Source organism: Pseudopipra pipra, unplaced genomic scaffold, assembly GCF_036250125.1.
Source record: "Pseudopipra pipra isolate bDixPip1 unplaced genomic scaffold, bDixPip1.hap1 HAP1_SCAFFOLD_475, whole genome shotgun sequence".
Classification (NCBI taxonomy): domain Eukaryota; kingdom Metazoa; phylum Chordata; class Aves; order Passeriformes; family Pipridae; genus Pseudopipra; species Pseudopipra pipra.
In genome coordinates, this window is record NW_026990956.1 from 1 (window position 1) to 19,430 (window position 19,430).

At 55.2% G+C, this 19,430-nt stretch overlaps 1 long non-coding RNA gene across 1 annotated transcript; it reads left to right on the forward strand.

Moving 5' to 3' along the window:
• The first annotated feature begins 5,718 nt into the window (after positions 1–5,718).
• Positions 5,719–7,759, forward strand: LOC135408453 (uncharacterized). Its single transcript, XR_010427615.1, has 5 exons — positions 5,719–5,857; positions 6,867–6,902; positions 7,027–7,065; positions 7,463–7,532; positions 7,624–7,759. It is a non-coding gene; the product is annotated as an uncharacterized LOC135408453 (long non-coding RNA).
• The last annotated feature ends 11,671 nt before the right edge of the window (positions 7,760–19,430 follow it).

Sequence of the window (19,430 nt, forward strand, 5' to 3'; positions counted from 1 at the left end):
TCTTTTGAACCTTCCCTAATTTGGGTAGCTTCCTTATGAATTTGGCAGAGAGTTTCGGTATTTGGCACCAATACCTAATTTCTTGGCATGTCCCTCTCTTTATCTCTTTGGTTTCCTCTCCATATGTCTCTTTTTGTGTGTACTAGCATTTTCTGTTCATGTTTATGTTCTCCTGTGTCAGAGTGACCTGTACCTCAGTGAATTTATTGTCTCCGCTTTCCTAATGCTGAATTCTATGTGCCTTGCTAAAGCTTGCTTCTACATTTCGTGCTTAACTCTTTATATTGCTTAAATTCGCTTTTCAGGTGTTGCCTGGCTTCAGGAGTAAACCTGGAGTAAGGGGGGAGTAAACCTGGAGTAAACCTGGAGTAAACCTGGAGTAAACCTGGAGTAAACCTGGAGTAAGGGGGGAGTAAACCTGGAGTAAACCTGGAGTAAGGGGGGAGTAAACCTGGAGTAAACCTGGAGTAAACCTGGAGTAAACCTGGAGTAAACCTGGAGTAAGGAGGGAGTAAACCTGGAGTAAGGGGGGAGTAAACCTGGAGTAAACCTGGAGTAAACCTGGAGTAAGGAGGGAGTAAACCTGGAGTAAGGGGGGAGTAAACCTGGAGTAAACCTGGAGTAAACCTGGAGTAAGGGGGGGGTAAACCTGGAGTAAACCTGGAGTAAACCTGGAGTAAGGGGGGAGTAAACCTGGAGTAAGGGGGGAGTAAACCTGGAGTAAACCTGGAGTAAACCTGGAGTAAACCTGGAGTAAACGGGGAGTAAACCTGGAGTAACCCTGGAGTAACCCTGGAGTAACCTGGAGTAAGGGGGGAGTAAACCTGGAGTAAACCTGGAGTAAACCTGGAGTAAGGGGGGAGTAAACCTGGAGTAAGGGGGGGTAAACCTGGAGTAAGGGGGGGGTAAACCTGAGTAAGGGGGGAGTAAACCTGGAGTAAGGGGGGAGTAAACCTGGAGTAAACCTGGAGTGTCCCCCCTGTCCCCTCCCCCCAGGGTGAGTCGAGGTGACCCCCCTGACCTCGGGGTGACCCCCCTGACCTCGGGTGACCCCTCTGTCCCCCCCCCCTCTTTTAGGGTGACTCGGGGTTACCCCCCTGACCTCGGGGTGACCCCCCTGACCTCGGGTGACCCCCCTGACCTCGGGTGACCCCTCTGTCCCCCCCCCTCTTTTAGGGTGACTCGGGGTTACCCCCTGACCTCGGGGGTGACCCCTCTGACCTCGGGGTGACCCCCCCTGACCTCGGGTGACCCCTCTGTCCCCCTCCCCTTTTTTTGGGGTGACTCGGGGGGTCCCCTCTCGTGCAACGGGACCCTCCAGGGCCTCGTGTCCTGGGGGGCTGCACCCGGGGGGCTCCACCAGGGTCTGGGGTCACCCTGGGGACACCCTGGGGACACCCTGGGGTCATGGGGACACCCTGGGGACGGGGGGACATCGGGGGGACACGGGGGGGACACGGGGAGGGGGGACATGGGGGGTCGGCACCAGGGTCTGCAGGGACCTCACCTGGATCCAGGAGACCATGGACAGGGACTGGGGGACACTGGGGACACCCTGGGGACACCCTGGGGACACTGGGGACACCCTGGGGACACCCTGGGGACACCCAGGGGATGTGGGGACACCCTGGGGACACCTCAGGGGTCATGGGGACATCCTGGGGATGTGGGGACACCCTGGGGATGGGGGGGACACCCTGGGGACACTCTGGGGACACCCTGGGGATGTGGGGACACCCTGGGGACACCCTGGGGTCATGGGGACATCATGGGGACGGGGGGACATCGGGGGGACATCGTGGGGATGTGGGGACACCGAGGGGACACGGGGGGGACACGGGGAGGGGGGACATGGGGGTCAGCACTGGGGCCTGAGGTGACACCAGGACACCAAGGACAGGGACTGGGGGACACCCTGGGGACACCCTGGGGATGTGGGGACACCCTGGGGACACCCTGGGGACACCCTGGGGATGGGGGGGACACCCTGGGGACACCCTGGGGATGTGGGGACACCCTGGGGACACCCTGGGGACACCCTGGGGATGGGGGGGACACCCTGGGGACACCCTGGGGACACCCTGGGGACACCCTGGGGACACCCTGGGGTCATGGGGACACCCTGGGGTCATGGGGACATCGGGGGGACATGGGGGGGACACGGGGAGGGGGGACATGGGGGTCGGCACCAGGGGGAAAATGAGGGAAATTTGGGGAAGAAATGGGGAAAATGGCGAAAAAAGGGGGGGAAAATGGGGGGAAAATAGGTGAAAAATGAGGAAAAAGACGGAAAAAGAGGGAAAATGGGGGGAAATGTGGGAAAATGGGGAAGAAACGGGGGAAAATGAGGAAAAATGGGGGGAAAAGGGGAAAAAATGGGGATTTTAGGGGGAAAGTCCAGAATTTGGGGGGTCAGGGAGGGGTGGGGCCTCCAAAAAAGGGGTGGGGCCTCCAAAAAGGGGGTGGGGTCACAAAAAAGGGGTGGAGCCTGTAAGAAAAGGGGTGGAGCCTGTAAGAAAAGGGGGTGGAGCCTCCAAAAAAGGGGCGGGGACTCACCCGGGGTCCTTCTGAGGCGGCAGCGGGAGAGAAGGGGCAGAGGGGGTTAAAGGACCCCCCAAAAACCCACCTGGGACCCCCAAAACCCATCTGGGACCCCCAAAAACCCACCTGGGACCCCCCAAAATGCACCTGGGACCCCAAAAACACACCTGGGACCCCCAAAACCCCCCCTGGGACCCCAAAAACACACCTGGGACCCCCCAAAACCCACCTGGGACCCCCAAAATACACCTGGGACCCCCCAAACCTCACCTGGGACCCCAAAAACACACCTGGGACCCCCAAATCCCACCTGGGACCCCCCAAAATGCACCTGGGATCCCCCAAACCCCACCTGGGACCCCCCAAACCTCACCTGGGACCCCCCAAAATACACCTGAGACCCCCCCAAACCCCACCTGGGACCCCTCAAATCCCACCTGGGACCCCCCAAACCTCACCTGGGACCCCCCAAACTCCACCTGGGACCCCCCCAAACTCCACCTGGGACCCCCCCAAACCCACCTGAGACCCCTCAAAACCCATCTGGGACCCCTCAAATCTCACTTGAGACCCCCCAAAACCCACCTGGGAACCCCCAAAACACACCTGGGACCCCCCAAAATGCACCTGGGACCCCCAAAATGCACCTGGGACCCCCAAATCTACCTGGGAACCCAAAAAAACACCCTGGGACCCCCCAAAATGCACCTGGGACCGCCCAAAAATGCACCTGGGACCCCCAAAACACACCTGGGACCCCCCAAAATACACCTGGGACCACCCAAAACACACCTGGGACCCCCAAACCCCACCTGGGAACCCCAAAAACACACCTGGGACCCCCAAAATGCACCTGGGACCCCCAAAAACCCACCTGGGACCCCAAAAACACACCTGGGACCCCCAAAATGCACCTGGGAACCCCCAAAATGCACCTGGGACCCCCAAAATGCACCTGGGACCCCCCAAAACACACCTGGGACCCCCCAAATCTACCTGGGACCCCCAAAACACACCTGGGACCCCAAAAACACACCTGAGACCCCCCAAATCCCACCTGGGACCCCCCAAAATACACCTGGGACTCCCCAAACCTCACCTGAGACACCCCAGCTTGGGGTCACCTGCACATTTGCTGATGAAATGCCTGGTTCTGCAGCAGCTGCAGATGCTCAAGGGGCAGCAGGAACAAGTCAGGGGCCGCGGGGGCCTGGGGGGATTTGGGGTGCGGGAGGGTCCTGGGGGAGCTGGGGAGGGGCTTTGGGGATTGGGGGTACAAACCAGGACAGACCAGGACAGACCAGTACCTCCTCACTGCTCCCCAGATCTCTCCTGGAGCTGGGCCACATTGTTGTGGGACACCTGAGCCCCCCCCAGTGCCCTCCCAGTACAGCCCAGTGCCCCCAGTACAGCCACTGTGCTCCTGCTGCCGGGTGATCCCTTTTTGAGGGGGTTGGAAGGGATTTGAAGGGGGGCTGGGGGAGATTTGAAGGGATCCGGGGGGATGGTTGGATGGGGATTTGGGGGGTTTTGGGGTGCTTTGATTGCATTTGGGGGAGCTAAAATGGGTTTTGGGGGCATTGGGGCATCAAAGGGATCTGTGGGGGGAGAGGATTAAAGGGAAAATGGAGGTTAGGGGACATTTGGGGGGGCTTAATGGGGCCTGTGGGGGAGAGGAGGGGCTGCACCACAACCAGGTGATCCCTGATGTCCCAAAGACCCTCTTGGTGTCCCCAGTTCCCCCCCTGACACCCCCAATTCCACTGTCCCCAAACCCCATTCCTGATGTCCCCAACGCTCCATCTCATCCCCCTGGACCCTCTGACACCAAACTCATCCCCCCTCCCCACCATGCTCACAGAAAGGCCAAGGGCATCTGGGGACACACTGGGGACAGCTGGGGGGCTTTGGGGGGCACTGGGGGATTACTGGGGGATACTGGGACACACTGGGGGAACCAGGGGGCACTGGGAGGGACTGGGGTGTTACTGAGGGACACTGGGAGGGCACTGGGAGGGACTGGAGGTGAACTGGGGCACACTGGGGGGCACTGGCAGAGAACTGGGGAGTTACTGGGAGATTACCAGGACACACGGGGGGACACTGGGAGGTTACTGGGCCATACTGGGGGTTACTGGGTGCTCACTGCAGGATCACTGGGCCATACTGGGGGGCACCAATGTGCCAATTGCCACTCTGATAGATGGCCAAGGACAATATCACACCAGGGCTTCCTGGTTCCCTTCCATCAGCTGATCAGTGACTGGAGAGCAAAGGATTGCTCAGGAAGGCTCACTTGCCCTTTAGCAGTCCCATCTGGCCAGTGCAAAAGTGTAATGGGGAGTGGAAGCCTCCCTTGGGCTTTGAAAAGCATCTTCGGGGGGCACAGCCCCCTTGAAAGGACTGAACTGTGGAATGGGACTCATGAGAGCAGAGTGGGAAAGAGAAATGGCCTGCAGAGGAACAGGGAGGGCCAGGGCAGAGAATCTTCCACCCAGGCTCTGCTCTGGGGCTGGAGACTGGACCCATTTGTGGCCCGCAGTGCTGGGAAATGGGGTGGGCTGGATCTGGGAACTGCCACACCCCAGCAATCCCTCAAGCCTCCCCCTTGTCTCCAGGTGCCCAACATTGCCCAGTGCTCCCCAGTGCCTCCAGTGCCTGGAGATCCCAGTCATGGGGCTGTTCCCACTGCCCATGTCCCCCACTGTTCTCCCACCCAAGGAGTGGGATTTTCCCAAATCATGTTCAGTGGCAGCCCCTTCCTTCCCCACGGGGCTGGAGTGGAACAGGGACAACTGTGGACAGACATGCTGGTCTGGGGCCTGGCTCAGCTCTGGGGTGTCCCAGAGGGAAAGCTGTGGGAAGGGATGGGCAGGAGCACATGGGTGGATCAGGCTTTGGGGGCCGTTGGAGGATGGATTGTGTTGTGTGGGATTGTCCCCACAGGGTATGCAGCTGCTTTCAGCTCCCTGCCCACCCCCTTGGCACCCCCAGGGGCCTGGGCCCTTCCAGGGGCAGCTGCCCCGTGCAGGAAGCTGGAGGGATGCCGGGGAAGGTGGCTGGATGGGTGCCGCAGGCGGGATGGACTCTGTGCCAGGGCTGGGCTTGTGGCCAGGGCTGGGGGCTGTGCCCAGCCGGGCTTTGCCCCGGGGGCTCTCGGAGAGGGGGCAGGGAGGAGTCCCGGCAGGGATAAATGTGCTCCTGCCCTTGTGCAGCCTCAGCCAGCGCTGCCCAGGCCCAGAGGAAGATGAAGGTCGCTGTGCTCAGCGTGGCCCTGCTCTTCACCATCCTGCTGAGCCCCCCGGCAGATGCCAAGGTGAGGCCCCCATGCCACGGCCATGGGCTCAGGGGTGGGGATGCTCCTGTCTGCAGGAGAGCAGCTCTGCTGCAGGATGGAATCGGGGCTGTGATCCCAAAACTCCTTGCCTTGGCCTCTCCCTCTCCCAGTCCAGGGGATCCTCTGCTCTCCCTGACCTCCAGTGCTGGGCACTGCAGCTTCTCCCTCCCACTCTTCCCCCTCTTCACTCCACTTCCACTGCAAATCTCCCTCTGCCCAGAGCCCCAGATGCTCAGGGAACCTGACCAGGGAGGTCCCTCACAAGGGAGGGCCACTATCAATTGCTGGGAGGGCCCCCACCTCTTTCTTTTTATGGTGCTCCCAAATCCCACCCTCTTGGGCCTCCCGTCCCATCCTTTTTGGTCCCCTCAGGCATCTCCTCCCCAGGATCTGCTCTGTGTCCTACCCAGGGTCCCCAAACATCCTCCCACTGATCACTCCCAAACTTTTTCTTTCCATCTTTCCCCTCAGACCTTTGCCTTTCACCCAGGCCACTGCCCTGGTACCTCCCAAGACCATTCCTTGCCTCCCTCTCCACTCCCAACCATCTCCCAGTGCCCTCGTTTTTGTCCTCCTCCATCCTCCTCCTCCTGTCCCCACCAAGCCTCTCCCTTGCAGTCCCCACATCCCTACAATTGAATTCCTTTCCCCTCCCCTGCATCCCACACAGGGCCCCTTCAACACCCCAATCTCAGTCCCGTGGGCTCCCCAGTTCCCCTCAGTTCAGCATCTTGGGTCCCCCCCAACCTCCCCCCACCCTCCCTGCAGGCCCTGAATTCCCCTGGCTCTCCTTGTCTCCATCCCCACCCTGGGCCCTGCAGGCACAGGGCTTGCAGGTGAAACTGGGGGCAGTGGGAGCAGGGGGAGCAGAAGGGATTTTCCCCCTCAGACGGGGGCAGCCCTGGGCTGGGGGGGCTGGGGACACCCGTGTGCCTCCCCCAGCCCCACAGGGGCCAATCCTGAGCAACCCTTTGCTCTCCTTGCCCAGGCACTCTTGGCAGGAACCCAAAATGATCTGCAGGAGGTGAGTGGGCCGGGGGGACTGGAGGGCATCCAGTCTGGGAACTGGGGGACACTTTGGTCCCCCCATCCCTCGCTGGCACCGGGGACATCCCAGTGACCAGCCAGGGCTCCTGGTCTCTCTCCAGATTGATTTAGTGGACGTTGGGATCCTGGAGACGGCTCAGGTGGGTACCAGGAGATCTGCCTCAGTCAGGTCTTTCCCTCACATGGCCATGACACTCCCGGCCATCCCAGTCTGACCCAGCACACTCCAGTGCACTCTACTGCCTCCCCAGAGAACACCCTGCCCCCCAGAATTTTCCCAGAAACCCACTTCTCAATAGCCCCTGTTGCATTCCAATCCTTGACACCACAGGACCCCCCCAGATGCCCCAGGATCATCCCCTTCCCGAGCTGTGCCTCTTTGCCAGGACCCCCCAGTGCTCATGGGCAGGACCACACAAGCTCCTGGACCCTGTTTCTGCCCAGAGGCACCTTCCCCAAGGACCCCATTGCTTGCCCCTGGCTCCCAGTACATCCCAGTTCAGCCCAGTGTGTCTCTGAGCCTGTCTTTCTCCCCAGCCCCCTGTGCTTGAGGAGGAGGTGAATCTTCTTCGTAAGAAACTCTCGGGTGCACTCAGGGTTCGCTGAGGTGAGCAGTGCCTGCAGGGAGAGGGGGCAGGACAAGGCCCCTCTCGTGTTGCAGTGGCCTTTGGGGGGACGATTTGGGCTCTGTCTTTCAGGACTGGTGGTGACACCCGTGCCCTGTCCCCCTCCAGCGGAATGAGGAGATGATCATCCCTGGAAGAACCCCCTGATTTCCCTCAGAGCCCAGGGCCATTTCCCCTGAATGATCAATAAATCCCTTCAGCAAAGCTACTCTGCTTGATCTTGTGTGTGTGTTCCCATCTCCATGTGTGTGTTCCCATCTCCACCTGTGTGTTCCCATCTCCATGTGCAGGTTCCCATCTCCATGGGTGTGTCCCCATGTCCATGTCCCCTCCTTCTCCAGCCCCAGCACACCCAGTGCCTCTCTGGCCGCACCCCCACCATGAGCAGAGAGGCTCAGGGGGCTCCTGGGGGTCTCTGCACACGAGATCCCCTTCACCCCCTCCATGTGCATCCTGAGCAGTGCAGGTTGGGGCATCATGGAATGTCCCTGCTGGGGGCTGGGACAGGCAGGGGGGACACGGGGCAGCCCCTGGAGCACCTGGACCTCCCTGTGCTCTGGGAGGGATGGAAAGGGGATCAAAGGGGCCAGCGGGTGTCAAATGCCCCCAGATCTCAAGGGCCAGGCTCGGGCTGAAGGGATGGAGAGCAGCCCTGCATCCAAGGCCATGGGGACAGTGGGGGATGAAAAGCAGGATGGGAGCCAGCAGTGGGAGCTCACAGCCCACAACCCCCCGTGTCCTGGGCTCATCCCACAGCGTGGGCAGCAGGGGAGGGGGGTTCTGCCCCTCTGCTCCGCTCAGCTGAGACCCCCCTGCAGTGCTGCCTCCAGCTCTGGGCTCCTCTGGCTGTCTGCAACGCACCCGCCCGCAATGGCAATGGCTTGGGGGGATTGTCCTGCCAGCCCTGGCATCTCCTGCAGCTCCATGGGCTCCTCAGCACAGCAAAGACACGCACCTCTTGGGGCACTTCCAGAGGAGGCCACCAAGGGGATCCCAGGGCTGCAGCACCTCTCACATGGAGACAGGCTGAGAGAGTGGGGGCTCTTCAGCCTGCAGAAGAAAAGGCTGTGGGGAGACCTCCTTGGGGCCTTCCAGGACTTCAAGGCAGCTTCTAGAAACATGTGGGCAAAGGGTTCAGTAGGGCCTGTCACAATAGGACAGGGGCTGAGGGGCTTAAACTACAAAAAGATTAGGTCAGACTAGAGATAAAGAAGAAATATTTTAGAGTGAGAATGCTGAAACATAGGAACACATTTGCAGGGAGGTGGTGGATGCCCCATCCCTGCAAACATTCAAGGCCAGGTTGGATGGGGCTCTGAGCAAGGTGATCTAGGAAAGATGTCTCTGCTCCCCCCTCCAGGAGAGACCCTGCCCTGTGCTGTTGGCTACCAGAGTGATGGGCAGCTCTCAAAGGATGCAAGTGCCCAGAGAGCAGAGGGAACACACAGGACCTCTGTTAGCAGGGACATCTTCAGGTGAGATGGGAATAGTCTGGATCCACACGCTCAGGCTCCACTGTTTTGCCTCTCTGTGGTTGCACACAACGTTTGGAAGAGACTGATAACCACGAGGTGCCCCAGTGTCACAGGGTCCCCTTGGTGACAGGAGGTCATGAAGTGTCCCACGGACTTGTGGGTGTGGAGTTATTTGAGGTGTTCTCTGACCCAATCTTCCTTGAACAAGGGAAGGTCTTCCTTCCCTGAGGGCTGGTCTTGTCAGGGCAAAGGTGTTCAGTAACTCTGCCTTCTCTGCATCCTTGCCATGAGCAGAGCAGCTCAGGGGGCTCCTGGGGGTCTCTGCACACCAGATCCCCCTCACACTCTTAAGGGAACTTCCCAGGCTCACCATTCCCAAGACTCCCTGGCAGTCACTCTCCCACCAGCCCAGACTGGCACTGCTGACCCTCAGGCCCCTTCCCAGCAGCAGCAGCTCCAGTGACCCAATGGATCCCCTGTGACTCCCCACACCCCCCACTCTCACAGTCAGACCAGGTTTCCTCACTGCTTCCACCCCAGCTTTCCCATGGAAGAGTCTCTGATGTCTTAAAAACAGGAAAACAATTTATTTCTTGTGAAGAAACACAAAAACAGGCTGAGCTGGTGCCTCGAGGAAGGACCCCCAACAAAAAACTCCTTGGGGTTTTATCTCCTCACAGTCCAAGCACACAAAACGCTCTTCCTGCTGAGTCCTGGGCTCCTGCCCTGTCTCCAAGTGTCCTCTCCCTTGGCTGCTCCAGGGTCAGCAGCTCACGGCCTTTTGTCTGAGGCCCCTCACCCAGAGCTCATCCCACAGCTCCAACTGCAGCTGCTCCCTGAGCCACCTGCACCCACGGGATTCCTCAGCCCTGGGCACCACGAGGCCCCCACAGTGTCCCAGGATCCCTTTGGTTCCATGAGCCCCCACAGTGTCCCAGGGTCCCTTTGGTTCCCTGAGCCCCCACAGTGTCCCAGGGTCCCTTTGGTTCCATGAGCCCCCACAGTGTCACAGGGTCCTTTGGTTCCATGAGCCCCCACAGTGTCACAGGGTCCCTTTGGTTCCATCAGGTTCTGGCACCAAAAACTGGGAAACAAACTCTCCAACCAGTTTTTTGGGTTAGAAAGCCCACATGACTTCATTCAGTGTGCTGGGTGCATGAAGGTAGCTCCATAAAGCATGCACAGCCACCAGCCTCACAGACCACTTTAGAGTCATGAAATTAATAGCCATGACATTCCTATTACATATTCATTACATTTCCCGAATACATGGGTATGTACTAATTACCTTCATGGACTTACTTGGATATGGCTCTGGAGCTTCCAAGGAATCTTTTCTCCATGAGAGTATCTGAGATGTGGTCGTGTCATAATGTACTTCTCTTACCATTCTTTGCTCTGACACACAATCCTTGTTCTCAAAACTAAGGCATTTGCAAGTCCATGTTAATCACTGATATAGGGAAATAAGGAAGCAAGAGCTGGCACAAGGCTATTAGTCACAGATGTAGGGATCAAACACTATTGTACTACAGTTAAAAGAATTTTCCAACATCTTTCCCCACTGCTGCATAGACTCTGTTTTTAAAACAGACAACTACTTTGGTAACAGTTTGTGCTGGTTTCAGCTGGGGTAGAGCTGAATGGGACATGGGGTTACCCTACACCCATTTATATGCTTCATCGAATCAGACGGTTACAAGCCGTAGTCAAAATAGTTCTGAATCAGACGGTGACAGGATTACAGTTGACAGCTGAGCAGCAGCATCAAAGTAGAGCTGCAATATATCAAAACAGATGAGCCTTAGACCATCTTTGGGCAGAAGAAGGAGGTGTGTGGGGGAAATTTAACACCTCGGATTGTTGGTTACAGATCGATGATAACTATGAAGCAGTAATGGAAATAGCCTCTAACATCCGCAAAATGACCCATGTGCCAGTTCAGAGCTGGAAATCTGGGCTAGACGGAGGGTGGTAGTCTGACCTATTTGGAGGAGCATGGTGGAAACAAGTGGGGTTTTCCTTCTGTGTGCCATTGCCAGATTGGTATTTTTACCCTGTTTAATCCCACGTTTCCTATTCAGCAATACCAAAGCCTCTGCCAAGCAGGGCAGTTCCAAGCCATCTCCGCGACGTCACGCCGTCCACGTTATCGGTTCGGCGTGGCATAGACCTTCCTCACCTCTCGATGTCCTCGTGAGTCTTTTTGCCCCGGGGCATCTCTTGGCACTCCAGTGCAGTCTGCACAGTCTCGATCGTCCCCGCTCATCGTTGTAGCTTCCGCTTTTGCCCTCTCAGGGCATCGAGCGCGTACATCCGGGATCTCAGGCATTCTTCGGTCGATCGTCTTTTGCAACGCCATCTGGGAATTTGGACGGAGAGGCCTTCTCTAGCCATCCGGCTCGATCGCCTGGTAGGCAATCCTTGCATGCACTTGCATTGCAGACTTTTCAAGTGTTCTTCTTACCAGTTGTGGCAGTAACATCTTGTAACGAGCGATTATGTCTCATTCTGAACCGGGTCTGCCTTAGAGCCTTTTTGCTTTGACATTGTTGGTCTATAGGTTATCTTGCACAGAGAATATCAGGTTCAGGAGGGGAAAGTGTCAGGTCATTTCCACCCATGTCCATTCCATAGTTTGTGCTGTCTGTCCTTGATGTTGTAGGCCTTTGTCATATCTTGGTGTCATTGTGGCTCTTCTCGTTCAAGGAGCATATCACGGGGTTCAGGTGCCACCACTCGGGTCCAGAACACCTGTACCGATCGGCACCGCAGCCCCCCCATGTGCTTCTTTTCATGTGTAGCGAGGGCACGTTCGTCTCACATCTCAGAGATCATCGGTCGCTTTACCCGAGCGGCATCGTTTCGGACCGTGTCGGTAACCGTGGCCTCTCACTGTGTATTTTGGACATCAGACTTATTCTGGCATTTTTCCATTATTACTCGTTGAGGCCAGAATATTTGCAGAGAAAGTTCTCACGCATCCTTCCCTATGGTGGCAGTACTTTCTTGTGGCAATTCATTATGTTCCATCACCGTCCAGGGCCGTGTCAGCGCTCCCGACCGACGATCACTGTTCTGCAGGCCACGTAGCCCGACCGTGCTTCGGGCGTGGGAATTGTCATCAGAGAGTCGTCTGACATCTTAGCATCCCATTTGTTCATATTTGGCGCATTGTGCGTCTCTGAGCGGGATCGGCTCGGAGCTGCCCTGCTTGGGGGTATAGAGTCACAGTTAGGTAGAGTAGCAAACAGCGTCAACGGTATAGGCGTCTGTCATGGCTCTTTGGGCCTACAAAATGCAAAGGGTGGGTCTGGGGGTAAGTCCAAGGTCACGGAAGGTACACTTCAGAGTCCCTCCCCTTTTGTCTTACAGCCACCCAAAGGAGATTCAGATTTCTGAGGCGAAAGATGGCATTGGTTTCCTCGGAACTTACAGCGACCAGGGCGAGATCGGGCGAAGCGTCGTCATTGACGGAATCTTCCGAGAGCCGCGGGGAGTCCCTGCCTAATGAGTTATGGACTACATGTGTATAGCATTGTATATGTTTATTTTGGTTTGTAGGTTGCTTCTTAGGCATAGTTATTGTGTTTTCCAGGTAGAACAGGAAAAGTCCGGCCGCCGTTTCTTTGTATTGCCGCTGTCATTTGTGTCGCCTCGTACTGCTCCCTATTGTACACTTGTGTAGTTGTAGTCGTATCGGTCCCTATCCGAAGGTCACGGCGTCACGTTCCACGTGTCAGTCACGAATTGTATATCTTTGTGCCTTCATTTGTAGTGCTTTTCATGTCGTGTCACTTGTATTGCCATGTCATGTTCTGTCTGGTGTACTTCTATATTTGCAGTTGCATTGCTCTGTATGTGAAGGTTGTAGTGTTGTGCTGCTGTGTGTCAGTTAGGAGCTGTACAGCTTTGTACCTTACTTTGTTTTGCTTTTTATGTTCTGTCACTGGTATTGTCTCATAATGCTGAGAGGGGTGTGCTTGACCATGAGGGGTGTGCTTGTTTTGTCAGACTCGGCGATTTGTTTCTTTTTGGGGTTTTTTTGCAGGCCCCAGGGGAACCACGTTCCCAAGGAGGGCTGTGGATGTACAGCGATGGCCCCTCATGGGCCAGTAGGTAGCGGAGCGGTTGAGGTGTGAGTGAGGATGAAAAAGGTTTGTGCGTGTTTTGCAGTGGTTTTAACCTTGTGTTAGTGTTTTTCTCTTTCAGGTTGTTGTTACATAATTTAAGATTTAGAATAAAAAAAACCCAGCTGGGGGATTTTTTCTTTTCTTTTCCCCCTCTGGGTTTTTTTTCCCAGGTCCGTGAGGCGACGTTCGTCGCCAAGGTCGATAGCACGGGCTGTCCCTGGCCCCAGGTTTTGCAAGGCAGGACGATTTTTAGATTTGTGAGGCTTCCCCAGAACCGTGTTCCCGAGGGAGTGCTGCACATTTGTCCCAGTAGTTGCTGGTGGGTAATGGAGTGGTTGAAGAGCAAGTGAGAATGGGTTTATGTGTAAGCTCCAGGGGGTTGTGAGTGAATGAGTGTAACACTAAGTGTGTGGGGGTTTTTTCTTTTGATTTGCATCTGGTGTCAAATCGAAAAGTAATTCAATCACGTTTGTAGAAAGCAGGTCTCATTTTCTCTTGTCTTGCCTTTTTTTGTGGTTTGTTGGTATTGCCGTGCATTGTTTTGTAATTGTGTTGACCAGTGGAATACAAGGTATTGCATCTGTGGGTTGTACTGTATTGTAACTTGTGTTGTAACCTGTGTGCTAACCTGTACAGTAACTTGTGCCTTGTAACCTGCCTTGTACCGTGCCTGGTAACTTGTGCAATTTCACAAGGTCACAAGCAGTCATTCCATAAAAGTGGCGGTCTGAAAAATAAAAACTCGACACGATTCCAGTATGGGGAAACTGGAATGCTTTACTGAACATGAGAACACAATTTTAAAGGCATCTGGGGCTGGACATGTTAATGAAGGGAACAAACTCTGTTAATTGGGGAGTTACACAAGTTTTTACTGCAATTTCCAAACAGTTAATTTTTCTTCTAGTAGGATTACATGGGGGATAGAGGGATTACAGGGGTTTAGACATGGTTTTAACAAACCTCTCAAAAAGTCCTTTCTTAATTCTTCTTGGAGCCAGGTTTATATCTTCGGGTTGCACATCAACAGGTCTCTGGACAAGGGTTTGGACCCTTCTTCAATCACGAGATGTTTGTCAGCCTTGTTTTCCAAGGTTTGTGATTCAAATTTACCAAGCTTCCTTTTGCTGAAAGCTGGGTTTGGACTCCCACAAATAAAGTTGCAATAAAGTTGTGGGGGTTTTTCCCCCTCTTTGGCTCCTCTCTTTATTTTGTGTCATGGAGTCTTTTCTCTATTTCTTTCTTCTTTCCCTTTCTCCTCTTCATCTCTCTTCTTTCTTTACTCTGTTCCCTCTTAGTTATTTCTCTTAGTTATTTCTCTCTCTTGCCTTTTCTCTTGCCTTTTCTCTTAGTTCCTTGTCTTGCTTTTCTTTTGCTCACTTTGCTTAGTTTAAAAAAGCAGCAGGACGGGGACTGGCTTGCTCTTGGGGAGTAAATCTTTACAATAAATTTTAAATTTAATTATTTTTAAGATTTATTCCCCGGGAGCAAGCCAGCCCCCGTACTGCTGCATAAAACTTATTCTTTTTATTCTTTTTATAGATGCTATACAGCACCTAAATAGCCTTCCTCATACAATAATCAGAGAGCTCACACCTTATGCACACCTACAGCACTAATTAACGAGGAATAAATGTCTAATTAAGGACTAATTACCAAATGAAGTAACTAACTAATTAACTAATTTTGTTCCACAACCCACTGATTAGCACCTGATGAGCTAACAAGGCAACTAACTTTTTTCCACGACACCCTAATTACCACATAATGACCTAATGACATAATTAATTATTTTTCACCAACCACTAATTACCTGCCAACAAGCTAGCTAGCTAATTAATTTTCTGCATCACCCACTACTAGGCAGGCAACAACCTAATTAGCCAGTTAATTTTTTGCACCTCCCACTAATTAGGACTCGACAAGTTGATTACCTAATTAACTTTTTATACCACCTCCTAACTACCACCTAATGACCTAATCACATAATTAATGTTTTCCACGGCCTCCTACATACCACCAAATGAGCTAATAATAAAAGTAATTACTACATAGCCCACTAATTAATTTTCTTGCCAAACTACCTCCGAATTACCTCATCACACAATGAATTATTTTTGCCAAACCTTAATTAGCTGCTAATTACCAAAGGAGTCCCTAATGACCCCATTAATCACTAATTTTTTCCACTACACCAAAATTAGTTGCTAATGACATTATTACAAAACTAATTTTTTTCCACCACACCCCAATTAGTTCCCAATTACCAACGTAGATAATTAATACTTTTCACCACATTCCTACCAATTACCGAATTATCCAATTTTTTTGGACAAACTGTGCTATTAAACAGCTTTTTTTAACCAAGGATCCCATAACTGCAAACCCCCACAGCAACACTGTCACCTGGTGACATAGAGAAGGAATTGCACACACCCCAAACATCGAACGTGCCACCGACCGGCTGTGGGTTGTGGGTTGGGGTCAGGGGTTAGTGGTCAGGGTTAGGCTTAGAGTTAGGGTTAGGCTGAGGGTTGGGCTTACGGTCAGGGTCAGGGTCAGGGTTAGAGTTTAGTGTTAGGGTTAGGGTTAGGGTTAGGGTTAAGGTCAGGGTTAGGGTTAGTGTTAGGGTTAGGGTTAAGGTCAGGGTTAGGGTTAGTGTTAGGGTTAGGGTTAGTGTTAGTGTTAGGGTTAGGGTTAGGGTTAGGGTTAGGGTTAGGGTCAGGGTTAGAGTTAGGGTTAGGTTTAGGGTTAGGGTTAGGGTTAGGGTTAAGGTTAGGGTTAGAGTTTAGTGTTAGGGTTAGGGTTAAGGTTAGGGTTAGGGTTAGGGTTAGTGTTGGGGTTAAGGTTAGGGTTAGGATTAGGGTTAGTGTTAGTGTTAGGGTTAGGGTTAGGGTCAGGGTTAGAGTTAGGGTTAGGGTTAGGGTTAGGGTTAGGGTTAGGGTTAGGGTTAGTGTTAGGGTTAGGGTTAGGGTTAGGGTTAAGGTTAGTGTTAGGGTTAGGGTTAGGGTCAGGGTTAGAGTTAGGGTTAGGGTTAGTGTTAGTGTTAGAGTTAGGGTTAGGGTTAGGGTTAGGGTTAGGGTTAGGGTTAGGGTTAGGGTTAGGGTTAGGTTAGGGTTAGGGTTAGGGTTAAGGTTAGGGTTAGGGTCAGGGTCAGGGTTAGAGTTAGTGTTAGGGTTAGGGTCAGGGTTAGAGTTAGGGTTAGGGTTAAGGTTAGGGTTAGGGTTAGGGTTAGGGTTAGGGTTAGTGTTAGGGTTAGGGTCAGGGTTAGAGTTAGGGTTAGGGTTAGGGTTAGGCCCCGGGTGTGACAAAGGGAGGGCCAAGGCAGGGGATGCTGAAGACGGCTCAGGTGGCGCAGAACTTCTGGGCCTTCACATGGTGTTGTCATTGGGGCCAAGTGGGACAAGATGTGTTTGAAAGTTTCTTCCTGCCCTGCTGTGTGCTGCCCGTTGGCTGGTGGAGCAGCAGAGCAGAAATTCACTGTTGGCATCTGGCAAAGCAGCAGGAGAGAGCAGTTCTGAGGGGGAGGGGGAGTGAGGTGCCTGCTCTTCAAGAGAGACAAGACAAAGGAGTTGGGGAATTGTCCTGGAACTCTGGCCTGGTGGGCTTGGAGCGCTGGGTGGGCATTTCTTGAGAGCTGTGGTGGGTCCCACCTGCTTGGGCTGGGATCCCACTTCCTCCTGAGCCTCATTTCATGGCAGTGTGTCCAGAGGCAGCTCGGGCTGAAGCAAAAAGCCAGAGCGGGTGATGCGGGAGCTGCTCCAGCGCCTACCGCAGCCTGCGGCCCGGTGGGAGCGTCCCGGGCCCTGCCCCGGGGCGCCCTGAGGCGGGGCAGTGCCCACTCCCGCCGGCCGCCCTCACAAGGCCCAGGCCGCCTCCTTCCCACAAGGCCCAGCAGGGCCGCCCTCACACCTGCCCCGCCCTGCCCTGCCCCGCCCGGCCCCACCCTGCCCCGTGGCCTCTGTCACACCCCACGCTGACGCGCTGAGCCTTCCACCAGCCATTGTGACGCCACAGGCGCCAGTCGGGCACGGCTTTGTTGGTGCCCGCAGCCGGCGCCCAGAGCTGCTGTAGCCTCTCGGGGAGCAGCAGCACATCCCGCTCGGGGAGCATTGCGCGCCTGCATCGCCGTCTTGGCAGCTGCAGGCCACGACCACTGCGCAGGGCGACCTCGTCTGCCTTGTGCTTCATACCCTCTGCCCGTCCTTATTCTCGTCCCCTTTGTCACCCTCCCCCTAAACCTCATCCTTGCCCTCATTCCTCATCCCCACTTGGCCCCCGGCAGCCCGCCGGGGCCTTCTTGCCCTTCCTGCTGCTGGGAGCTCCAAGCAGGGCCATGCCGTGGCTTCTGAGCAAGAAGCGACGGCAGTCGCCCTCCAGCAGCCCCAGTGGGCAGCCCTGGGCTGCCACCAGCTCCAGCAGCGCCTCCCAGCTCCGGGAGCAGGGGCTGGGCAGGCTGCACCGCGCGGCCGCCCGCGGTGACCTGGGCTGGCTGAGGCGCTGGCGCTGGTACGTCAAGGTAGTCGGCATTGACAGGCCAGACCAGGAGATGCGGTGAGTTCTGGGCCACGCTGATGGCACAGCTTGGCTGCTCCTGAGCCGAGCTGCAGTAGTCCTCGGCAGCCCTCTCTTAGGGATAAGGCTTGAAAAGTGACATTTGCCCTGTCAGCTGGGACAGGGAACTCTTGAGCTTTTCACTGCTCGGAGCTGCCGGCCGGGCTCCAGCGCTGCTGCAAACGCGTGTTGCCCACCTGCCCCTTGGCCGTGCTCTCTCTGCAGGGCTGTTCTGCAGCTGCTCAGCCCTCACCTGTTCTCTTCTGCCCTCTGGCTCATCAGCACAGGCCTGTAACAGCAGCAGCAGCAGCAGCAGGAGCAGAGTCGGAGCAGAGTCCCCAGGGTGCTGGGTAGAGACACAGCTTGGGCTCGTCCTTTGTCTGTCTGGGTTAAGAGCGTCTGTTTAATTTTTAGGACACCTTTGCATCTGGCTTCAGCCAATGGCCACGCAGATGTCGTGAGATATCTGCTAAGAAAGAACAGCCAGCCCAACCTCGCTGACAGCTTCAAGAGAACAGCCCTGATGAAGGTGTGTGGAATGCCTTCTGAGCTTGGAGGTGGGGCTCAGTGCTGGGGTGTTAAAGGGGAGGTGTCTGGCAGGATTCCTTGCAGGGCAGGGCCATAGAAACACACCTATTGCAATGGGCAGGGCACAGCCTCTGTTAGCTGATCTTTGAAGGTGGACTTCTATGGCAGCACTCAGGGGCTGAGCGAGTTGTGACAGAGGGGGATGGAAAAGTTGGAAGCCTTTCCCTTTTGGTGTGTTGTTGCCAGGCAGTCCAGCAGGAGCAGGAGGAATGTGTTGCTGTTCTGCTGGAACACGGTGCCGACCCCAATCTGGCAGACGCTGACGGCAACACTGCCCTTCACCTGGCTGTGCTCTCTAAAAACACAGCTGTAGCAGGGCTGTTACTGGAGCATCATGCCAACAGTGATGCTCAGAACCAGGTAACCTTGGCACGTGGCTAAAGCTGCTCTTTCCAACAGCTGCACAGCTTGTCTGTGTCTTTCTAATGGGGATTCTTTCTCCTTTTAGTGGGGATTTACCCCCTTGAAACTTGCAGCCTTCCAACAGCATGAGGAGATGGAGTGCCTTCTGAAACAAGCAGCTGGCAGGCCTGCTCAAGCCCAGGGGGAAAGGTGAGGGCTTTGTCAAAACAGCACCTGGGTGTTCTGGGTAGTCTGCAAGCGTGACCCAGACGAGGGGCGTGGCAATGAGCTGGGAAAAAGAAGGAGCAGCCCCGTGGAAGCAGTTCCCCGTGGGACTGGTGAATGCAGGTCTGCCCTTGGCTGCTCTCGTACCTCAGGGGCTCTCGTCCTTTGCCCCCTGAGGTCTCCAAGAAAGCCTTGTCTGTGGTGCCCTCCCCACACCCAGAGCCAGAGCCCCGGGGAAACTTGCCAGTAGCTCAGCAGCGTGGCTGCTCTGCAGGCCAGGGGGGTTTGAGGCACGGCAGAGTTGGGGCGTTCAGTGCTCTGAAGGGAAGCGTTGGGGGAAAGAGAAGCAACACTGTCCCAGGGGACACGAGGGGCTCCGAGCGCACAGGAGAAAACTTCCTGCCATGGAGATGGTCAGGGGGTCGAAGGGCTTGCCCCGGGAGTTTGTGCAGCCGCATCTGGGGGGACTTGGAAGAGCAGTGCAAGGAGCCCTGAACAGCATGGCCTGAGCTGGTAGCTGAGGCTGCTTTAGGGAGGCCCCTTGGAAGAGAAATTCTCCAGT